A 21,548-nucleotide genomic window follows, 5' to 3' on the forward strand; every position below is an offset into this window, starting at 1 on the left:
ATGGAGGCACCAACTTGGCCATGGGCAACGTATGCACTCGCATCGCTAGCTACCATAACCATACTACTCCTTACTAACCACCTTCTCCGTCGTAAACTTAACCTACCACCTGGCCCAAAACCATGGCCTATCATAGGGAACTTCAATCTTATTGGCTCACTTCCCCATCGTTCTATCCACGAACTCACTAAGAAATATGGGCATGTAATGATGCTCAAATTTGGGTCAGTCCCGGTTTTAGTGGGCTCATCCGTAGAAATGGCAAAGATTATACTAAAAACGAACGATGAAATCTTTGCCGGAAGGCCTAGACTTGCTGCCGGGAAGTATACTGCATATAACTATTACGATATATCATGGTCTCAATATGGTCCATACTGGCGTCAAGCTAGAAAGATGTGCTTGATGGAACTTTTTAGCTCCAAGAGGCTCGAATCATACGAGTACATACGTATAGAAGAACTTAATTCCTTCTTAAAAGACATCTTTAACACTAATGGAGAATCCATTTTGTTGAAAGATTACCTCTTTACTTTGAACTTAAACGTGATTAGTATAATGGTGTTAGGAAAAAAATACACGGAAAAAATAAACAAAGAAAAATCGATTGTAACACTAAAGGAATTTAAGTTGATGGTTGATGAATGGTTCTTTTTGAATGGGGTATTGAATCTTGGAGATTGGATCCCTTGTTTGAAGTATATGGACGTTCAAGGTTATGTGAAGAGGATGAAGATTATAGGTAAGAAATTTGATAGGTTTTTGGAGCATGTATTGGATGAACATAATGCTAGAAGGGAAATTGAGAAGGAAAATTGGGCACCAAAAGATATGGTGGATGTATTATTGCAACTTGCTGATGATCATAATAATGAAGTTAAGCTTGAAAGAATTGGAGTCAAGGCATTCACTCAGGTATGTCCTAACCTAACTTTGTTATACCTAAGCAACATAAATTTTCATGAGAGAGTGGTTATAAAAACTTCCCCAATTCGAAGAGATTTTTGGGATAGATCGCTGTCTTGTGACTCTTTAAACAAAATAAATAAAAAATAATAAAAAAAATCCCCTAGAGAAAAACCATAGCGAGTAATTAATTTGACATCCATGTAATAAAGGGGATCGGAGGCAATCTAATCCCCGTTATTTTTGTATTTTCCATTATACATGTTCATTTTGATTTTTGAAAAGTGAAAAACTTTAACTACTAGTATAAAGAATCATTGATAGAATAACACATCTTCATGATGGCAAGCCTAATATTAATATAAGAAGTAAATTTACACAGTATTAATATAAGAAGTAAATGGGGCGATTAGGAAAGGACAAAGAAGGTCTTTGCACCATTATACATACTTCACAATACAAGTATTTATTAATATAATGGGATGATCTTTAAAAATAAATGTATAATAAAGTTAGATTTTTTGAAATAAAAACTTTAGGGTATATACTATGTACTTTTTAATATTGCACATCTAGGCTAGAAACAAGGAAGAATATTTGTTATAAAAATGATTAGATGGTTTTAACTTATAATTAAATTGAACTTAATTATTATTAATCTGATCTCCATTTGTCATTTGTGAGCATGTGCATGCGTGTGCATTATATATTATACGTTAGTATAATACATACATAAAATGAATTTTAGGAGTTACTTGTTGGAGGTACAGAGAGTTCAGCAACAACAGTTGAGTGGGCAATGTCTGAACTCGACGGACATCATAGCTAAGGCTAGAGAGGAAATGGACCAAGTGATAGGAAAGGAAAGATGGGTTCTAGAGAAAGATATACAAAACTTGCCTTATATTTGCGCAATAGTAAATGAATGAAAAAGTATGAAATAGTCGTCGAGGATGTGACCTATCTAAGGAAACAGATGTATGACCGTTGCGTTCAGCTGTTTTGGTTTAAAAAGGAAGAGCTGGAGCGCATTGAAAGGGAGGAGCCTAGGATTTGTATGCATGAGGAATTTAGTTATGAGCTTGAAAAGAGCCATAGGAAGATTGTAGTGGACTTCGTTGTTATTCTAAGGGCTATCTTTAGAACTGTTGACATAAGATGCACTCCGATTGAAACTATTGAACATTGTCCTGATCAGTTCACTTCATGGTTTACTATCATGCCTCACAAAGAAGGAGTGGGTTTCCGCTGTCTATTTAGTGATTACTGTCCAACTGCAGCTGCAGCAAAGCAGAGCCTAGCTAGGAAGGCTGTGGACTATCTTTCTGATGTCTTTAATCTTGTAATAATTGATGCTAATTACAAGGTGACAACAGCTAGATTTGATGCCATTTTATGTACCTTAGAGAGGGAGAGCTATGTAGGTGTTAAGGAACGTGTTTTGGGCATTAAAGAGCAGCTAGAGCCTTCCACGGTTTTGATTGAGCATGACTGCCTTACACCTCTTGGAAAAGAGTTTCAGGTTCCCGTGTCTATTCCACCTCTCTTGCCTCCTAAAAAGCGCCTGCTGCAGCATATATATGCAGACACAGCTCCTGTTGTTGACTCTGATTGTGAGATGGTGTCGATGTTTCCATTACCAGAGGATTTGGGTTGTTGTCTTAAGCGAGGAAAGTCAGTTAGAGGTTAGGACTTTTAGGTGTCTGTGTTGAGACCAGCACTTTTGCGAATGTATTGCTTGGTTTTTTTTGCTTCTTTATTAGGCTGGTCTGTTGGTGTGCTATGTTAGAGCTATTTCATATGCTTTTGTATGGTGTTGGGGCTTTGTTAGATATGTAGAACTTCTTTTGTTAAGAAGTTTGCTTAGGCTATGTAAGATTTCTTTTGTTAAAGGCTTTCGTGAAGCTAAATTTATGTGTAATCTTTGTTGGAACAATGTAATGGATTTTCCAAAATCCTTTATTATATCTATATATAAATCATGGTGTGGTAATTTTATTGCTGTATGAAATACATAGTTTTTCTATATTGCCATTCTTTTATTATTTAGTCATTGAGGTTTTTAAATGATGTCAGTTAGCTATTTGCTCAGCACATGTACTATTGGAGGGTCTGGACTGATGTATTGCAGCTGATCAGTTGTTGGAATGACAACTAAGCGCCTATTTTCACTGAGCTTGGTGCTTGGCACAAAACTATTCAAATATGAGTATGTTCTGGATTATGTTGTCTGTGCTTCATAACTAATTAAAATTGGTGGTCTAATTTTTCAAAACTTTTTTTTTTGACTGAGCATGTTATAGATCGTCTGTTACGAGAACCTTCATCTTCAAATGGATATCGCACTAAACGTCTTAAGAGTTTAGAGTCTGGATCTCAAGATGGACTACAAAGGTATAATACAGAGAAGCAATTGCTGATGAAAGTATGTGTTTATGCAGATACTTCATTTAAGCTGTAGAATAGCGAGGATTAGTAGCAATTGCTTTTCATCCTTGTAGCAAAGAATATATCCAGTGATAGTGAAATGCTGTATTTCTTTTCCTTTTTTAGGGCACAGGCTGAACCTTTGCTTAAACGTGCAAAGATACCGAAGACCAGGCATCTAGTTACAAGTAACAGAATCTATGTTTTCTTATAGCATTTTATTCCAGTTTTACATGTTTATTTCTATGTACATATATGAGTGTTTTATGGATCTTTTATCGTGATCAGAGGTCCCTGATGCATCAATTGGTAAGAGATTACCTACAGAACCATATCAGCTTTCTTGTCCTACTGAGTGTTCTAGCTGTGGGGCACGCAAATTTGCTTTTGAAACACCTCATTTCTGCTGCTCTGGTGGTGAGGTTAAGATCGCTGCAAATGATTACCCTACAGAGCTTGTGAGGCTTCTCACTTCTATGGATGAGGATGCAGAGCATTTTAGGCAGTATATACGGTTGTATAACAATTTGTTTGCATTTACATCGTTGGATGGAAAGTATGATGCTAAGACTAAAAAAGGGATCTATGTTTTTAAGCTGCATGGTCAGATATATCACTACATTCCTTACCTCCTTCCAGGAAAGGAAGGGCCTAAGTATATGCAGCTCTATTTCTATGATGGACAACTTGAAGCTCAGAAACGACTAGGCTGTTTTCCAGAATTGAGGGAAGATGTTATAGCTATTCTGATGAAAGTCACTGAAGTAAATCCTTATGCCAGATTCTTTCGTTCACTGAGAGAGTTCCAAATTAATGAGTCTACGCAGATTTTGATAAACAAGACAACTGTGCCAGATCAGCGTGTTTACAATGCCCCTTCCACCGATGAAGTTGCTGTCATATGGCCAGAAAATGCATCTTCCAGCGAGGCAGAAAGCCCTCATATTTTGGTTACAGCAAGAAAGGATGGATTCCAGGAGAATACGGCTAACAATGATTCAGCTGAAGATCAATCATCTTACAGTGAGTCGTCTAAAGGTGATTTATCTGAAAAAAATCATGTCATAGGATAATGCACTATTATGGTTGTTACGATCCTCTGCAGTATCCCCTTCTTTTTCCATTTGGTGACTGTGGATGGACTCAGGGGTTAAAAAAGATGTCATATGGTGGAATTCAGCAGCTGTGATCAGAACCAGATCCTGTTTCTTCGTGCAGTGTTCATACAGCACAAGACTTGCTGGAGGAGGAAGCAAGACGTATGTATATCCTGTTACCTTCATCATTCAAGCAAGTCAAGGAGATAAAAATTTCTTAGGGAAAGGAAAAAAAATATCATGGATACAAAAAATTTTTGAGCTTTGCATGTCAATCCTGCTATAATCATTGTTTTCCATTGCAGCTATGCTTTTTAACAGGAAAAAATAATGTTCTTTTGTAGGTGCAAATGGGGGTTCTTCAAAGGCAGACAAACATTTCAGCAAGAGAATACTATGCATACAAGCTTCAATGCAGGCCCAATAATCTGCTGTTAAGAGCAGGTAGATGCTTTCAGCAGTATATAGTGGATATGCATGTCAAGGTGGAGAACACACGGCTGGATTTCTTCCGTAAAAATCAGCAAGCTATAAGAGCAGATCTCTATCAAGGAATCCTGGACACTATTGATTGTGGGGAAAACTGTGCAGCAAATGTTGGTCGTAGAGTGATCTTACCTCCAACATTTATTGGTGGTCCTCGTGATCTTAAGAAGAGATATTTAAATGCAATGGCATTAGTTCAGCGGTTTGGTAAGCCAGATCTATTTATTACAATGACTTGTAATGCTAATTGGTCTGAAATTAAAAAGGAACTTGCTATTGGAGAAAAGGCACAGGACAGACCAGATATAATTGCAAGGATCTTTAGAGCAAAGGTTTTGGCTTTAAAGCATCTCATAAAAAAAAACAAGTGTTTGGGGAAGTTGCAGCAATGATCTATGTGATTGAATTCCAGAAGAGAGGCTTACCTCATGCCCATTTTTTGGTCATTTTAAAGCAAGAATACAAAATCAAGTGCCCCTCTGATTTTGATAAATTTGTATGTGCTGAGATACCATGTGTTGCCAATAGCTATCTGACAGGCTAAAGTCGTATCACCTAATCAAAAGTAATTACCTAAGTCCTCTAACTAAAGTAGATAGGGAAGTAGGGTCGAATCCACAGGGAAACTGGTCTTTCTATTCCTAATTAATTATTATAATCCAAATTATTTAAGTAACCAATATTTTTTGTGATTATAAACTATACTACGAAGATTATGAGTAAAGAGAATAATTAAGGAAGAAATCAATAATAATAAAGCCTAGGGCATAGGTTCACTAATAAACAATATTCCAGGGTAAAACACAATAATCAATCATCAATGCATTAATTAATCAGATCATAAAGGGCTTTCGCTACGTATTACAATCACAGAATTAATTTACCGGTATTAAATCTCATCTCTCGAATCTCGACCTAACCATTTATAAATTAATCTGCCTATTGAAACTAAGCCTAAACATCAATTCTCATCTCTCGAATCTCGAATCAATATTGCTAAACTCATACAATTAAACCTGGCCAAATCTAATTGCATAGCATTAAAACAATCAATAGGAAATTAATTAAGCATTAATAATCAACAATCATAAAATTACCCTTTCATATTATTTATCAGATCCCCAGAAACCCTAGAAGGAAAACTACTCAGACATAATTAAAACTAAGCAAAACATAATATTTAAACAAGACATGAAAGAAAAATAGAATGAATAAAATACTGAGATTAATTAAGAGAGAAATCGTACCAAGACGACGGAATTACAATAGAGTTGAGGAACAAGAAAGAAAATAAAGTCTAGAGAGAGAAAGTTGAGTAGAGAGAAGGAAGAGAATAAAAACTAGAGTAAGAATAATGAAGAAGACTCCTAATCTTGCCTAATAATAACACATTAATACTAAGCAAGACAATCACCGCTAAACAAAACAAATCGGAAATCAAAACTCCCTAATTCTACACGCGCCCGGTCGGGCAAGGGCTCGCCCGACCGGGCCCGCCTTTTTTCCTCTTCAAATGCTTTCTCGCGCCCGGCCGGGCAGTGGCTCGCCCGACCGGGCCCGCCTTTTTTTGCCTCTGATGATTTCTCGCGCCCGGCCGGGCGCGTGCACCGGGCGCGTGTTGATCTGGCCCGCCCGGCCGGGCGCGCCTCCGGGCGGAGAAGGTAGTCTTGGGCGAGGCTTTTGGGCCTCGAAACCTCCAACTCTTGGGCCTCCGAACTTGGCCCAAGTCCTCAAATCTTCATAACCGAGCCCTTAATCACCGATTTGATCCCTCCAATCGGCCTTGGGCTATCGAACGCGGTCGCGGTCTTCCAATACTTGTAGATGCTCCTCGAAAAACCCGGGAAAATGCTCCAAATACACAAATTCCTACAAAACTCAAGCAAAACTACTAAAGCACTGAAAAACACAAATTAGTAATAAAAGTGGCTCGTAGGAGCCAAAAACACTACTAATTACGACCAAGGGACGGGGATAAAAATATATATAAAATGAACACATCAAATTCCCCCAAGCCAAACCTTTGCTTGTCCCTAAGCAAAGAGCTCCTCAATGAACAAATAAAACATGCCTCACCCCAATATAAAAATCAAGCACAAACGATTCAAGGCAAATCAAGTGAACATGCTTCAAAATCAACCAATCATATCCATCTAATCACCCTTCATCCCCAACAATTGTCAAGTAGAGCAAACCACAAGAGCATATAGAATTCAAGACTAGTGCTCACACACTCAACTCTCATTTATGTGGCGAGTAAAAGATGTACTCGATCGCTCTCCATCCCAACCCCTTTATGTGAACAATGCCCTCCCAAACTCACAACCTCGTGTGTTTAAAAAGACATACACTCAACCTATTAGTCGACTCGGAATATGTCAAGTCATAACTTGCATTGATAAACAACACTTTCATATTTACACAACTCTATGCACAAGGTCAAAAGGTCTTTAAAGCTTGTAATGTAAGGCTAGGGTGAAAGGGTAGGATAAATTTGGGGAAATGTGAGAGAAAAGCTATGCAAAAAGGGAGCCATATCCTAATAAAACCATGACCAAATATAATGATCATACACATCTCCAACAAAACTAACTCCAACACAAATCCACCAAATATACTCCAATCATAAAAACCAACCCAATACTTACAAAATTCACTCATAAAAATATGATAATATAAACTAGAGTGAATAAACAAAATCAAACTCAAATATTTACAATGATACTCAATTTTTTCTTTCTTTTCTTTTGATAAACCTTCACTTAGATAATTTGAACATGAAACACTTTTTCTTCTCTTTTTGCTCTTTTTTTTCCTTTTCTTTTCTAGAAGTTCACTTTCTTCTTTTTTTTTTCTTAAATTTTTTTTTTTGAACTTCTCTTTTTTTTCTTTTTCATCACACTTTTATTTTCCAAATATATACACAATAAAACTCATCAAATAAAAATATGATCAAGAACAAATAACTTCTCAAACCCACCCAATTGTGCAAATAATGTGCACACTACAAACTCCCTCACCTCACTCACTAATAGCTCCCCCAAGCCAAGCTTGGGACTAGTAACCAATGGGGCAAACATGGCTTGTAATGTGGTTAAAAACAATAAAAAGTCAAGGCAACAACATGGGTAGCAAGAAGGGAACAAATGTATCTAAATAAATCTGAAGGCTACCTAAAAGAACAAATGCCTTCGTCCTCCTCATGTGCATAATAATGAGTTATGAAACACTACTCATCGTTGCAAATCAATACTCAAATTCATTGACATACCAGGAACTAAACACACATTCCTAACCAAATCAACTAGTCAAGCACTATATTCACAAGTAGTTGGGCAAAATTGACGCATATTTAGGAATCCAAATAATTAAACTTCAAATCATGATCAACTAATCCACAATGCTCAAAATCAAATACCAAGAATCAAAACAATTTTTCTCAAGTATGGGGCATAGGGAAGCATGATTTACAGTTCATTGGTTTGTATTTTTTTTATTTTTTTGATTGTTTTTCAATTTTTTTGTATTTTTCATATAAGGAAAGCAATAAACTAATCTAAAAAGCAATAAATCTAAACTAACAAAACACACCAAAAATAATCAAAAAGGAAGAAGAAGAAGAAAAAATATATACCAAATCCAAAAATCTCCCCCAAGCCAAGATCGGACAATGTCCTCATTGGCTCGAAAGTAGCCCAGCTGGCTACTCATCCTCATCCTGGTCCATCCGAGAGGACCCACCTGCTCCACCACTGGAACCTGCACCATCTGCACCAAAAGAGCTACCACCAAAATAGTTAGCTTGAAAAGTCCCCCCCGGCGGTCCCCCAAAAGGAATGTCCTGGCCGTACCCATGGAACGAGGAATAGTCTGTGTAAATACCATGGGCAGTGGGATCCCTATCGTATCCCTGAGGTGGGGGCTGGAACCAGTCTGGGTAAACAGCATCGTCGGGAATGTTGCCCCGACGAGCATAATCATCATAAATGGGGTAGAGTCCCCTACCCTGGTTCCTCTCTAGGTAGCCTAGCCTCTGGTCGACAGAACCAATCATCTTTCTGAACTCGGTCTGGGTCTGCTCTATGCGACCTATGGCCTGGCCAATACTCTGCAAGTCCCAAACTGGGTCAGAGTCACCGTGAGGGACGGAATGGGACTGTCGGGGTGGTGATGGTGGCTGTGGAATGGGTTGAACTACAAGCTGTGGTTGGGCCTGGGCCTGCTGTGGATCCTCACCCCTAGCATGGGCAACTAACAGGGCGTAAGTGTAGGACTCTTGCCCTGGGGGAAAGGCGGTCAGGTCTGGGTTGGGCAAAGGAAAAATGGGCAAGGGTTGTTCAGTCCCTGTCCTAATGCACCAATGGGTGACCTGGTTCTCGTCTACCCGCAACCACCCAAGCTCTTCAAGGTACCTAGAGGTCATGTAGGTGTCGGGTCCCATGTTAGTCATCCGGTGGGGTCCACTCTCTACAAAACCGGCCTTCTTGATGGCTATCCTAGTGATAAGGCCACCAAGACGGATGGGGGTAGTGTGGTGGTTGCTGGCCGTAGCGTGCCTACCTAGGTGGTGGATGATATACCGGGCTATGTTCAATTTCTCATACCCAAACATGTAATGGCCAATTACAGCTAGTTCATTGGTCTGACAGTTATGGGGTTCATTCCTACCTAGGAAACATACACCGGCAAATCTTTGCCCACATTTTAGGGACGGGGTGGTGGATAGGCCTAGCACTAGCATGTTGTGCAGAAACATGAGGAATACCAGTCAAAGCTAAATACACATCCTCCATTTTAAACTCAGCATGCCATTGTCTGTTTAATTCCGGTTCCAGTTCAAACAATTTAAAAAATTCCACAAAAGAAAGAGTGATGTTTTTATTGTTAAGCCTAAAAATTAATTTTGGACCACTTTTATGGTTTTGAATAACAAGAGATGACAAGAATTCACAGGTTAATTCACGGTATGTCGAATAATGCATATCTACAAATTTGCGCATACCAATATCATTCAAAAATCTCCTAACAAAGCCATAAATACCTAAAGCCTCTAAAGTGGGACGGTGTAACCACCGTGAGGGAATTACCTCTCGTCCGTAGAGCACCTCCAATTTCTCCCGTTGCTCCGCCGTCGCGATCTTGATCGTCGGCCACTGAATGAGTTGAAGAGTCGGGTCATATTGTTGGGATGACCCGCTTGAGCTTCCCCCGAGAAAATTCCTCGCCCTTTTAGCCGCCATTATGAGTGGTCAAAAATTAAATTTTGTGGAGTTTGAAAATTTTTGATGTAGGAGTGTAGAGGATGAAGAGAGGAGTAAAAATATGTGAAAAGTTTTGGATTTGGGTAAGAGATGAAGGAGAAATCTTAGAGAGAAGTCAGAGAAAATAAGAGTTTTAGAGAGAGAAAGTGAAGGAAAAGAAGGAAAATGAAGGAAAGAAGAAGAAGAAAGGAGAAGAAGAAAGAAAAGGAAGACGGTGAGGGCGTCGCGCCCGGTCGGGCGGACGTTCGCCCGGTCGGGCGATCTTTTTGATTCGTATTTTATCACACGCGCCCGGTCGGGCGCCCATACCGCCCGGTCGGGCGATAAATTCTTCTTCCAAATTTCTTCTCGCGCCCGGTCGGGCGGTCCTTCGCCCGGTCGGGCGATTATTAAACAAATTTTAGGCCAACTCTCGCGCCCGGTCAGGCGAAGCTCCGCCCGGCCGGGCCAAATAAATGTCCGTATACGTCAACTCTCGCGCCCGGTCAGGCGAAGCTTCGCCCGGCCGGGCCCGAGAGCAAGGTTTGACGATTCTACTTTCTTCAAATTTGGCTAACTCTTTTCCTGTAAACTGTACCAAAAACTCGTAAAACTCATTAAATTCCCTCCTCTCTCCTCTCATAAGAAAAAGAAGAAAAATAAAAATAAAAACAAATAAAATACGGGTTGCCTCCCGCAAAGCGCTGGTTTATTTAGGTCCCGCACGACCTACTTACCGTAGTTTTCTCAGGGTGAACTGGAGCTAGTCAGGTGTAGTAGTTCAACTGCACCAATCGTAGCCCCGTCATGATAAATCTTAAGCCTCTGACCATTTACCTTGAACTCATTACCATGCTCGTCAAACAACTCTACAGAACCGAACTTGTTGGCCTTTCTCACTGTGAAAGGACCCGACCACCTTGACTTCAACTTTCCTGGGAAAAGTTTAAGCCTAGAGTTGAACAACAACACCTTGTCACCCTCTTTGAATTCTCTCGGAAGGATCATCTTGTCGTGCCATCTCCTGGTCTTCTCCTTGTAGACTCGCGCACTATCATAGGCCATCAACCTAAACTCATCAAGCTGGTTAAGTTGTAGAAGACTCTTTTCTCCCGCTAGCTTAGCGTCCAAATTGAGCTCTTTAATAGCCCAATATGCCTTGTACTCTAACTCCACCGGAAGATGACATGCTTTACTATACACAAGTCTATAGGGGGTGGTACCTATAGGGGTCTTAAATGCGGTTCTATATGCCCAAAGGGTGTCATCCAACTTATCGCTCCAATCTTTCCTAGATTTTGCTACCACCTTCTCTAAGATGACCTTAATCTCGCGATTAGACACTTCGACTTGGCCACTAGTTTGGGGATGGTAGGCTAGCCCTGTCCTATGGTAAACACCATACTTCTTTAGGAGGGTATCTAACTTCCGCTCATGAAAGTGGGATCCTCCGTCACTGATTATGGCTCTAGGCACTCCAAATCTAGGAAAAATAGTTTTCTTGAAAAGCCTATGGACCACCTTGGCATCATTGGTAGGAGTGGCAATGGCTTCTACCCACTTGGATACATAATCTACGGCGAATAGTATATAACGGTTCCCTCTAGAGGAAGGGAACGGTCCCATGTAATCAACACCCCAAACATCAAAAATTTCTACTTCCAAAATCCCAGTTTGAGGCATCTCGTGCCGCCGCAAAATGTTGCCGGTCCTCTGGCAAGAGTCACAAGCCTGCACAAAAATGTTAGCATCCTTGAACATGGTGGGCCAATAGAATCCTGACTCGTTTATCTTGGCCACTGTTTTAGAGGGACCATGATGTCCTCCATAAGGTGAAGTGTGGCAGCTAGTGAGAATACCATGCACCTCCCATTCGGGGACACACCTGCGAAATAATCCATCTGCACACTCACGAAACAAAAAAGGATCATCCCAAAAATAATGTTTAACATCATACAGGAATTTCTTTTTTTGTTGGTAGGACAAGTCAAGAGGTAGAGTACCACCCACTAAATAATTTGCAAAATCGGCGTACCAGGGGTGTTGCTCTACAACTGCATACAGGTTGTCATCAGGGAATGAATCATCTATAGGGAGAAAATCCTTACCCTCATCATACCTGATTCGTGACAAGTGATCTGCCACAACGTTCTCTGCACCCTTTTTATCCCTTATTTCAATGTTGAAGTCCTGGAGCAAGAGAACCCACCGGAGTAGCCTAGGCTTTGATTCAGCTTTGGCTATCAGGTACTTTAAAGCTGCATGGTCAGTAAAAACAATAACTTTAGAACCAACTAGATATGATCTAAATTTTTCTAAAGCATAAATGACAGCTAAAAACTCCTTCTCCGTAGTGGCATAGTTGACTTGAGCCTCATCCAAAATTTTACTAGCATAGTAGATAGCATGTAAAACTTTGTCCTTCCTCTGTCCAAGCACGGCTCCTAAAGCAAAATCGCTTGCATCACACATGATCTCGAAAGGAAGATTCCAATCGGGAGCACATATGATGGGCGCCGATATCAAAGCCTGCTTAATCCTGTTGAAAGACTCAAGACACTCATCAGTAAAAATAAAAGGGGCATCCTTAAGTAAAAGCTGAGTCAGTGGTTTGGCAATTTTAGAAAAATCTTTGATAAAACGGCGATAAAACCCCGCATGACCCAAGAAACTCCTAACTCCCTTAACATTAACTGGGGGAGGTAATTACTCAATCACTGAAATTTTAGCTTTATCTACCTGTATGCCCTTATCAGATACAATATGACCTAGGACTACTCCCTCCGTCACCATAAAGTGACACTTCTCCCAATTTAAGACCAAGTTGCATTCTTCACATCTTTTAAGGATTTTAGCTAAATTTATTAGACATGAATCGAATGAAGAACCATAGACACTAAAATCATCCATAAAGACTTCCATGATAGACTTTATGAAATCAGAAAAAATGCTCATCATGCAACGTTGAAAAGTAGCAGGTGCATTACACAAACCAAAAGGCATTCTACGATATGCAAAAGTGCCATAAGGGCATGTAAATGTTGTCTTTTCCTGATCTTCAGGGTGGATCGGAATTTGGAAAAATCCTGAATACCCATCCAGATAGCAAAAGAACTTATGGTTAGCTAACCTCTCAAGCATTTGATCAATAAAGGGGAGAGGGAAATGGTCCTTTTTAGTGGCGACATTTAATCTACGATAATCAATGCACATACGCCACCCTGTAACAGTTCTGGTGGGAATTAATTCATTTTTTTCGTTTCTAACCACGGTCATCCCACCCTTCTTAGGAACCACCTGAACAGGACTTACCCATTTAGAGTCAGAAATAGGATAGATAATACCTGCATCAAGTAATTTCATAACCTCTTTCTTGACTACCTCTTGCATATTGGGATTCAACCTCCTCTGGGGTTGAATGCAGGGCTTGTAGTTGTCCTCTAGGTGTATCCTGTGCATACAAAAATCTGGGCTTATACCCTTGAGATCATCAATACTGTACCCTATTACCCTTTTGTGGGTTCGGAGAACCTCTAGAAGTTGGGAAGTTTGTGGGTCATCAAGTGCAGTACTAATGATCACAGGGTGCATTTCCTGCTTATCAAGAAAAACATATTTTAAATGAGAAGGGAGAGGTTTTAGTTCAGGTTTCTTTACCTCTGCAGGTTTCGATTCCTGAACTAATTTTACTACCTTCTTATTTTCTTTGTCATCAAGTTCTTCCATGACAAGTGCTTTCTCAATAATATCCACCTCCTTGCTCCAGATACTCGCATCATCTGCAGACAAATGACCACAAAGTATTTCTTCCAAGGGATCCCTTGCAAGAATCTGTGTCAAGCTATCATCACAAATATCATCCATTATATCTATAACATCAATCAAACAACAGTTTTCCTCAAGCATAGGACCTTTTAAAACCTTCCCTAAATTAAAAATAATATTATCATCACCAACAGATAGGGTTAGTTTACCATTTTTAACATCTATAATGGCTCCTGCAGTATGGAGAAAAGGCCTACCTAATATAATGGGTATTTGTGTGTCCTCAGCCATGTCCAATACAACAAAATCAACAGGGATGAAAAATTTACCAACTCTAACAGGGACGTCCTCTAAAATACCTAGGGGATATTTAACAGAACGGTCTGCCATTTGCAAAGTGATATTAGTAATTTTTAAATCACCCATATTTAATTTAGCACAAACGGACGATGGCATTACACTAACAGAAGCACCCAAATCACATAAAGGAGGAGATTTATTTTGTAATAATGCACTACACTCCTCAGTAAAAGCTACAGTTTCTATTTCATTAAAGGCCCTCTTCCTAGTCAAAATATCTTTCATAAATTTAGCATATGCAGGAACCTGTGTAATAAGTTCAGTAAAAGGAACCGTTACCTGCAAATTTTTAACAACCTCCAGAAACTTACCAAACTGCTTGTCCAACTTAGTCTTTAGTTGGCGATTAGGGAATGGTAATTTGATAACTGGTGGTGCTTCCCTACTCTTCCCCTGGGGTACATCCTTCCCTAGGGTTGTACCCTGCAATGAATCATCAAAAATATTAGCATCAGGAATTTTACCCTGCAGCCCTGCAGGGGAAATTGGTACAACGGAATCAGGATTAGCAATATTAGATAATTCAGGTTCATCCTCTTTGGGCATCTGGGGCCCATCGTAGTGTGAACCACTCCTTAGGGTGATTGCATTTGCATGATCCGTAGGTTGAATTCCCTGCGCTGGTAGAGCTCCCTGCTGACGAGATTGAAGGGTAGAGGACAATTGTGCTATTTGGGTGTCCATGACTTTATTATGGGCTATAATAGAGTCAATCTGTTGGTCTCTACTCTCCATATGTTTTTGCATGTTGGTCAGCATTGCCCTAATTTCTGATAAAGTAGGGTCAGAAGATGTAGTAGGGGGGCTGTGATGGGGGTTTCTGATTAGCATGAGGATGGTAATATTTCTGCTGTGGAGGGGATGCTTGTTGTAGTTGTTGTGGAGGTGGAGGATTTTGAACATTGGTGCTACGGTAAGATAGGTAGGGATGGTTCCGATAGCCAGGATTGTAGGAATTGGAGTATGGGTTATTTTGCTTGTAAGTTTGGAAAGCATTAACTTGCTCCATTGAACTCCTGCAATCTTGTTCAAAATGACCTACACTTCCACAATTTTCACAGAAAGCATCATTAGCATTATTAGAAACAGCAGAAACATTAGCAACAGAATTAGGATTGTTAGTAGTAAGATTATCTAGTTTCTGACAAATAGAAGTAAGCTGGGCTTGCAATAAAGTGACTGAATCAACATGATGCTTGCCCTTGTTAGCAAAGCCTCTAGCATTCCCATATTGGGAATTATGGATTGCCATATCTTCGATAACCTGACCTGCATCATCAACATTTAAATTCATAAATCTACCGCTAGCTGCGGAATCTAAAATTGTCCTAGATGCATTTCCTAAACCATTGTAAAAAGCTTGAATCAACTGCCACTTCGCCAAATTGTGGTGGGGACACTCCCTCTGCAGATCCTTGAATCTTTCCCAAGCTTCATATAATGCTTCATCTGCCTCTTGGGCAAAATTCTGGATGGCGCTTCTCAATAAAGCTGTTTTCTCTGCAGGGTAATATTTATTATAAAAATTCAACGCAAGAGTCTCCCAGTTAGTAATACCAAGTGCAGCTCTATTCAAACCATTAAACCATAATTTAGCTTTTCCACATAAAGAAAAGGGAAAAAGAATCTCCCTGATTTGATCCTGCGTTACCCCATTCTGCCTAATAGTATTGCAGTATTGACAGAAATCTGCAATGTGAAGATTAGGATCTTCACCCTTCGCTCCACTGAATTGCTTTCTTTCTATCATCGTTATGAACTGGGGCTTGATCTCGAACTGGACTCCCTCGAGGTCGGGCGTAGGAGAAAGATATGGAAAATCCGTCAGCGATGGTTGCGAATAATCGCTAAGCTTGCGAGGTGGAGGTGGTGGTGGTGTACCCATCTCTAGTTCTGAATCAGAAGAATGCTCTGAATCACTAGAAGTAGGTAATGGATCTCTAGGAATATTATTACTCCCAGAGTCTGCTGAGATCTGCCTGTAGAAATTCTTCTGTCTATGAAACGAGCGTTCGATCTCAGGATCGAATGGAATGTAACCTGATCTGGAACACCTGGGCATAAACAAAGAACTAAAAAGACAGATATTAGAACTACCTCAAAGAACTAATGTCCTTTGAGGCAAAAGAAAAATAATCTAGACTACAAAAAACAATTAGAAATAAAAATAAAACCGTTTCCCCGGCAACGGCGCCAAATTTTGACAGGCTAAAGTCGTATCACCTAATCAAAAGTAATTACCTAAGTCCTCTAACTAAAGTAGATAGGGAAGTAGGGTCGAATCCACAGGGAAACTGGTCTTTCTATTCCTAATTAATTATTATAATCCAAATTATTTAAGTAACCAATATTTGTTGTGATTATAAACTATACTACGAAGATTATGAGTAAAGAGAATAATTAAGGAAGAAATCAATAATAATAAAGCCTAGGGCATAGGTTCACTAATAAACAATATTCCAGGGTAAAACACAATAATCAATCATCAATGCATTAATTAATCAGATCATAAAGGGCTTTCGCTACGTATTACAATCACAGAATTAATTTACCGGTATTAAATCTCATCTCTCGAATCTCGACCTAACCATTTATAAATTAATCTGCCTATTGAAACTAAGCCTAAACATCAATTCTCATCTCTCGAATCTCGAATCAATATTGCTAAACTCATACAATTAAACCTGGCCAAATCTAATTGCATAGCATTAAAACAATCAATAGGAAATTAATTAAGCATTAATAATCAACAATCATAAAATTACCCTTTCATATTATTTATCAGATCCCCAGAAACCCTAGAAGGAAAACTACTCAGACATAATTAAAACTAAGCAAAACATAATATTTAAACAAGACATGAAAGAAAAATAGAATGAATAAAATACTGAGATTAATTAAGAGAGAAATCGTACCAAGACGACGGAATTACAATAGAGTTGAGGAACAAGAAAGAAAATAAAGTCTAGAGAGAGAAAGTTGAGTAGAGAGAAGGAAGAGAATAAAAACTAGAGTAAGAATAATGAAGAAGACTCCTAATCTTGCCTAATAATAACACATTAATACTAAGCAAGACAATCACCGCTAAACAAAACAAATCGGAAATCAAAACTCCCTAATTCTACACGCGCCCGGTCGGGCAAGGGCTCGCCCGACCGGGCCCGCCTTTTTTCCTCTTCAAATGCTTTCTCGCGCCCGGCCGGGCAGTGGCTCGCCCGACCGGGCCCGCCTTTTTTTGCCTCTGATGATTTCTCGCGCCCGGCCGGGCGCGTGCACCGGGCGCGTGTTGATCTGGCCCGCCCGGCCGGGCGCGCCTCCGGGCGGAGAAGGTAGTCTTGGGCGAGGCTTTTGGGCCTCGAAACCTCCAACTCTTGGGCCTCCGAACTTGGCCCAAGTCCTCAAATCTTCATAACCGAGCCCTTAATCACCGATTTGATCCCTCCAATCGGCCTTGGGCTATCGAACGCGGTCACGGTCTTCCAATACTTGTAGATGCTCCTCGAAAAACCCGGGAAAATGCTCCAAATACACAAATTCCTACAAAACTCAAGCAAAACTACCAAAGCACTGGAAAACACAAATTAGTAATAAAAGTGGCTCGTAGGAGCCAAAAACACTACTAATTACGACCAAGGGACGGGGATAAAAATATATATAAAATGAACACATCAAATTCCCCCAAGCCAAACCTTTGCTTGTCCCTAAGCAAAGAGCTCCTCAATGAACAAATAAAACATGCCTCACCCCAATATAAAAATCAAGCACAAACGATTCAAGGCAAATCAAGTGAACATGCTTCAAAATCAACCAATCATATCCATCTAATCACCCTTCATCCCCAACAATTGTCAAGTAGAGCAAACCACAAGAGCATATAGAATTCAAGACTAGTGCTCACACACTCAACTCTCATTTATGTGGCGAGTAAAAGATGTACTCGATCGCTCTCCATCCCAACCCCTTTATGTGAACAATGCCCTCCCAAACTCACAACCTCGTGTGTTTAAAAAGACATACACTCAACCTATTAGTCGACTCGGAATATGTCAAGTCATAACTTGCATTGATAAACAACACTTTCATATTTACACAACTCTATGCACAAGGTCAAAAGGTCTTTAAAGCTTGTAATGTAAGGCTAGGGTGAAAGGGTAGGATAAATTTGGGGAAATGTGAGAGAAAAGCTATGCAAAAAGGGAGCCATATCCTAATAAAACCATGACCAAATATAATGATCATACACATCTCCAACAAAACTAACTCCAACACAAATCCACCAAATATACTCCAATCATAAAAACCAACCCAATACTTACAAAATTCACTCATAAAAATATGATAATATAAACTAGAGTGAATAAACAAAATCAAACTCAAATATTTACAATGATACTCAATTTTTTCTTTCTTTTCTTTTGATAAACCTTCACTTAGATAATTTGAACATGAAACACTTTTTCTTCTCTTTTTGCTCTTTTTTTTCCTTTTCTTTTCTAGAAGTTCACTTTCTTCTTTTTTTTTTCTTAAATTTTTTTTTTTGAACTTCTCTTTTTTTTCTTTTTCATCACACTTTTATTTTCCAAATATATACACAATAAAACTCATCAAATAAAAATATGATCAAGAACAAATAACTTCTCAAACCCACCCAATTGTGCAAATAATGTGCACACTACAAACTCCCTCACCTCACTCACTAATAGCTCCCCCAAGCCAAGCTTGGGACTAGTAACCAATGGGGCAAACATGGCTTGTAATGTGGTTAAAAACAATAAAAAGTCAAGGCAACAACATGGGTAGCAAGAAGGGAACAAATGTATCTAAATAAATCTGAAGGCTACCTAAAAGAACAAATGCCTTCGTCCTCCTCATGTGCATAATAATGAGTTATGAAACACTACTCATCGTTGCAAATCAATACTCAAATTCATTGACATACCAGGAACTAAACACACATTCCTAACCAAATCAACTAGTCAAGCACTATATTCACAAGTAGTTGGGCAAAATTGACGCATATTTAGGAATCCAAATAATTAAACTTCAAATCATGATCAACTAATCCACAATGCTCAAAATCAAATACCAAGAATCAAAACAATTTTTCTCAAGTATGGGGCATAGGGAAGCATGATTTACAGTTCATTGGTTCGTATTTTTTTTATTTTTTTGATTGTTTTTCAATTTTTTTGTATTTTTCATATAAGGAAAGCAATAAACTAATCTAAAAAGCAATAAATCTAAACTAACAAAACACACCAAAAATAATCAAAAAGGAAGAAGAAGAAGAAAAAATATATACCAAATCCAAAAATCTCCCCCAAGCCAAGATCGGACAATGTCCTCATTGGCTCGAAAGTAGCCCAGCTGGCTACTCATCCTCATCCTGGTCCATCCGAGAGGACCCACCTGCTCCACCACTGGAACCTGCACCATCTGCACCAAAAGAGCTACCACCAAAATAGTTAGCTTGAAAAGTCCCCCCCGGCGGTCCCCCAAAAGGAATGTCCTGGCCGTACCCATGGAACGAGGAATAGTCTGTGTAAATACCATGGGCAGTGGGATCCCTATCGTATCCCTGAGGTGGGGGCTGGAACCAGTCTGGGTAAACAGCATCGTCGGGAATGTTGCCCCGACGAGCATAATCATCATAAATGGGGTAGAGTCCCCTACCCTGGTTCCTCTCTAGGTAGCCTAGCCTCTGGTCGACAGAACCAATCATCTTTCTGAACTCGGTCTGGGTCTGCTCTATGCGACCTATGGCCTGGCCAATACTCTGCAAGTCCCAAACTGGGTCAGAGTCACCGTGAGGGACGGAATGGGACTGTCGGGGTGGTGATGGTGGCTGTGGAATGGGTTGAACTACAAGCTGTGGTTGGGCCTGGGCCTGCTGTGGATCCTCACCCCTAGCATGGGCAACTAACAGGGCGTAAGTGTAGGACTCTTGCCCTGGGGGAAAGGCGGTCAGGTCTGGGTTGGGCAAAGGAAAAATGGGCAAGGGTTGTTCAGTCCCTGTCCTAATGCACCAATGGGTGACCTGGTTCTCGTCTACCCGCAACCACCCAAGCTCTTCAAGGTACCTAGAGGTCATGTAGGTGTCGGGTCCCATGTTAGTCATCCGGTGGGGTCCACTCTCTACAAAACCGGCCTTCTTGATGGCTATCCTAGTGATAAGGCCACCAAGACGGATGGGGGTAGTGTGGTGGTTGCTGGCCGTAGCGTGCCTACCTAGGTGGTGGATGATATACCGGGCTATGTTCAATTTCTCATACCCAAACATGTAATGGCCAATTACAGCTAGTTCATTGGTCTGACAGTTATGGGGTTCATTCCTACCTAGGAAACATACACCGGCAAATCTTTGCCCACATTTTAGGGACGGGGTGGTGGATAGGCCTAGCACTAGCATGTTGTGCAGAAACATGAGGAATACCAGTCAAAGCTAAATACACATCCTCCATTTTAAACTCAGCATGCCATTGTCTGTTTAATTCCGGTTCCAGTTCAAACAATTTACAAAATTCCACAAAAGAAAGAGTGATGTTTTTATTGTTAAGCCTAAAAATTAATTTTGGACCACTTTTATGGTTTTGAATAACAAGAGATGACAAGAATTCACAGGTTAATTCACGGTATGTCGAATAATGCATATCTACAAATTTGCGCATACCAATATCATTCAAAAATCTCCTAACAAAGCCATAAATACCTAAAGCCTCTAAAGTGGGACGGTGTAACCACCGTGAGGGAATTACCTCTCGTCCGTAGAGCACCTCCAATTTCTCCCGTTGCTCCGCCGTCGCGATCTTGATCGTCGGCCACTGAATGAGTTGAAGAGTCGGGTCATATTGTTGGGATGACCCGCTTGAGCTTCCCCCGAGAAAATTCCTCGCCCTTTTAGCCGCCATTATGAGTGGTCAAAAATTAAATTTTGTGGAGTTTGAAAATTTTTGATGTAGGAGTGTAGAGGATGAAGAGAGGAGTAAAAATATGTGAAAAGTTTTGGATTTGGGTAAGAGATGAAGGAGAAATCTTAGAGAGAAGTCAGAGAAAATAAGAGTTTTAGAGAGAGAAAGTGAAGGAAAAGAAGGAAAATGAAGGAAAGAAGAAGAAGAAAGGAGAAGAAGAAAGAAAAGGAAGACGGTGAGGGCGTCGCGCCCGGTCGGGCGGACGTTCGCCCGATCGGGCGATCTTTTTTATTCGTATTTTATCACACGCGCCCGGTCGGGCGCCCATACCGCCCGGTCGGGCGATAAATTCTTCTTCC

At 40.1% G+C, this 21,548-nt stretch overlaps 1 pseudogene; it reads left to right on the forward strand.

Annotated features, from left to right (window-relative positions):
- On the forward strand, positions 1-1,835 carry LOC145602910 (trimethyltridecatetraene synthase-like; annotated as a pseudogene).
- The last annotated feature ends 19,713 nt before the right edge of the window (positions 1,836-21,548 follow it).

The sequence above is a fragment of the Chenopodium album genome, chromosome 21, assembly GCF_948465745.1.
Source record: "Chenopodium album chromosome 21, dcCheAlbu1.1, whole genome shotgun sequence".
Classification (NCBI taxonomy): domain Eukaryota; kingdom Viridiplantae; phylum Streptophyta; class Magnoliopsida; order Caryophyllales; family Amaranthaceae; genus Chenopodium; species Chenopodium album.